The sequence below is a fragment of the Otolemur garnettii genome, unplaced genomic scaffold (assembly GCF_000181295.1).
Source record: "Otolemur garnettii isolate 467f Iridium unplaced genomic scaffold, OtoGar3 scaffold00023, whole genome shotgun sequence".
In the NCBI taxonomy this organism is placed as follows: Eukaryota; Metazoa; Chordata; class Mammalia; order Primates; family Galagidae; genus Otolemur; species Otolemur garnettii.
Window position 1 is genome coordinate 18,727,846 of NW_003852418.1, and position 3,845 is coordinate 18,731,690.

Here is a 3,845-nt window from a genome sequence, read left to right on the forward strand (position 1 = left end):
TGGCCCTGCCCCAAACGCAAAGATGCGCCCTCACGGGCCCTGCCCCAAACCCGAAGATGCGCCCTCACGGGCCCTGCCCCAAACGCAAAGATGCGTCCTCACGGGCCCTGCCCCAAACCCAAAGATGCGTCCTCACGGGCCCTGCCCCAAACCCGAAGATGCGCCCTCACTGGCCCTGCCCCATACACAGAGATGCACCCTCACAGGCCCTTCCCCAAACGAAAAGATGCGCCCTCACAGGCCCTGCCCCAAACACAAAGATGCGCCCTCACGGGCCCTGCCCCATATCGGAGATGCACCCTCACGGGCCCTTCCCCAAACGCGAAGATGCGCCCTCACGGGCCCTGCCCCATACACAGTGAGGCCAGAGTTGGAGTGTGGCTTGAGCCAGGTCCACATGGGTTCCCCAGTCTTTCTCCCCAAGGTTGATCCCTCCAGCTTGTGGTCACACTTGGTGTTGGCTCCCTGGAAAGGTGGGAGGAAGGGCTGTACACTGCTCCCAGCATTATTCTCAGCCTCAGCTACTGTGCCCTCTGAAGTTAGCCAAATGGGACATCAAGATCCTTCATAATCCAGTCCCCAAATCCATCTCCTGTCCTATCTTCCAAGTCAAGGTAATCCCAGCCAAATTAGTATTGCTAATTATCTAGTATTGCTTACCAGAGATGAGCAATGAGCCCAAGGAGGGCAGAAAAAGTAGCACATCCCTCCGTGTCCGTACACCTTTCCAAACTTCCTACATAAAATTCAGTCCACATAATAATAGAGTTTGCTATGCAAATTTTAGTACAAAACAGTCCTCAAAAGCCCCCCAAGTTAATGTACATGCCAAGTAAAAATCAACACTTGCTATGAAATACAGCCAGAAGTCCAGCCCCCAAATTAACCATGATCCTCCAAAAGTACCCCCCCAAAAACACCACTCAAACCTGGGCAGCAGCTATCAAGGGCAACTACAAGACCCCATGGTAACCATACAAACACCCCCTGAAAACCAGCCGCCAGCTCCTCTTCCAAGATGGCCACCTGCAGGCCCCTCCTCCTTATAAATCCTGAAACCTTCTTTGCATAAACCACGTAAGATTATCACAGCTCTTTTCACTTATTCATCAAAATTAGAAAGCGCAAAATTCCCAGGCCAAAAGTAGTTATGCCAAGGGATATGATACCCCAGAGCCTTCCCCCACCCCCTTGCTGTTAAAACCGACTAGAGACTTGACAGTAGAAGAGAGGCCATAGATGGCACCGTTGCCGGCACCCACGCCGTGCTGGTCGCGGCCCAACCAAGCAGGTTAGGCCGCGGCCACCACTTTTCCAACGAACACCCCCAGCCTAGCGCGGCCCCAGAGACTTGGGGAGTAGGAGGGAAGATGGGCTTCAAACTCAGGAAGCCAAAGCCCACGGCTTGACCCCTACAAGATACTGCAGTCTCGAAAAACGCAGGAAGAAAGAGGAAAAGGTCTCCGGTGTTCTTTCCATGACGCCAGTTGTCAGGAGTCCATGACCTATGACCCGGAGAGGATATCCTGCCGGGAACCGTGGGATCCCACATCCGGCGTATAGGTGGGGCAGTCTTCCGTGGGGGGGGGGGGGCCTTGGGCCGACCCCTGCTCCCCGCCAGGGCAGGGCTTGTCCCCATCAGGCCCCAGGTTGCATCTGACAGTTGCTTCCCTGCCTTAGGACCCTTGTATTTAAAACATTTTATGTTTCTGTTTTCCCTTTGATCCTGGGACAAAACTTAACTTTTATGGAGCTATTTTAAAATATAAGTTTTTAACTCTAAGTTTTTAAAGTTCTAAGTCTTTTATTACAAGAAGAAGCCATTACTTAAAAATTTTTAAGCTGGATTTTATATCTATTCAAATGAGAAACATTATTTTTCTAAAGGTAACAATTTGTTCCATACTTGGCTGTGTAAGCCAAATGGAAATGGCTATTCACTGACCTTTCAGAGATTGAAAATAATAAACCACTAGGCCCTTTCACAGTATGAGGAGGGTCTAGAATTGGGCAGAATTTTTGCCCACCTCCACTTTTATTTAAATGTGTGCAAAACTATACAAAAAGAAATGGCCACATCTGGGTAGCCATTCTACATCAATAGCTTCCTCTTACTTAAATGGTTTTGGTCCTGACTTCATCAATAAATGCATAAAGGGCATGGAATTAATGCCAGTGGGAGTTCTGCTCTCCTGGGGTTAATGTTCCAGCAGGGGAGATACACACTTCCCTAATACATAGTCAATAGAATGTCTCAGACAATAAGCAGGATGGAGGCAGTGGGGAATAGGAGATATTTGGGGCAGACTCCACTTGAGATAGAACAGCCAGGGAGGGCCTCTCTGAGGATGTACATTTTCTTATGAGTATGTGAAAGATGAAAGGAAGATCGCCATGTAAGTACTAATAGCCAACATCATTATTTTTGATTTTCATTAATTATTTAAACATAATATTAACATTTATTCGGCACTTTACCAAATGCCAGGTATTGTCAGATACCCTTAATGTGAATTATCTCATTAAATCCTTTCAAACTCCTATTAGGATGTGGCCCATAAGTGGGTCCTATTCCATTGTACACATGTAACTTCAAAAGTGAAAAAGGTAGGCTCGGCGCCTATAGCTCAACCGGCTAAGGCGCCAGCCACGTACACCTAAGGTGGCGGGTTCGAATCCCCAGCCCGGACCCGCCAAACAACAATGACGGCTGCAACCAAAAAATAGCCAGGCGTTGTGGCGGGCGCCTGTGGTCCCAGCTACTTGGGAGGCAGAGGCAGGAGACTCGCTTGAGCCCAGGAGTTGGAGGTTGCTGTGAGCTGTAATGCCACGGCACTCTACCCAGGGGGATAGCTTGAGGCTCTGTCTCAAAAAAAAAAAAAAAAAAAAAAAGTGAAAAAGGTAAAATTCTATCTAAAACATTCTGAATAACTTATGCAGATGATAATTTTAATAAGGGTCACAGTAAAAAGTTCATTGCAATGAAGACTTAACATGAGTAATTGCTACCCAGGTTCCCATTTTAGAGCTGGAGAACTATGTATCTCTAGGATAATCTTCCTGAATTTAAACATTCCTGTCTATACACAGAACTTTACCTATCTTCTTTACTGTATCAGTTGGCCATTTGTTTGGTTGCAGATAACAGAACCTTGATCCCGAGGGACACGGACATCGCACTTACCAGGAGTTCTGGAGGCAGGTGGTTCCTGGTGTTATTTTAGCAGTTCATCAGTGGCAGGGCTGATGCCTTCATAATGCTCTTGGCTTTGCTCTCAGGTTTGCAAGATGGTAGCACATAATAACTGAAGGCACAAGCAAGAGGAAAGAGACAGTTCAGCCACATCTGTTTTAGCCAGTCTTTCATCAGGGCCCTTCCATTCACGCCTCACCACGTGAAGTACATATCTACCCAGAGAGCTAGATAAATAGCTAGACAGCTAACTAGGCAGACACACAGAGAGATAGGTATCTTTTCAATAACATTATTACACACGCACACGCGGGAATTATAATATCCTGTTATGTGCACCTTGATGGAACATCTGGAAAAACATACCCAGTGTCTGTAGTTTTAAGGATTAGAGAAGATGGGATCTGGGGGGAAACTTTTCAAATCACAATAGGTTAATTCATACAATTTTATGTAATAATCTTCCAGAAAAATACTACTTACAGAATTGACTGCAGTGGAGAAAAATCTAAGAAGAGCGGTTATCACAGGAAAAAAATGCAGAGCACAGCTGGAGAACTCCATGACCAAAAGGCTGCAGGTCAGTGTTTTTCAGTCTTTTTTAATCTCATGGCACACTTGAACCTGTAGTTAAATGTATGCAGCATACTTA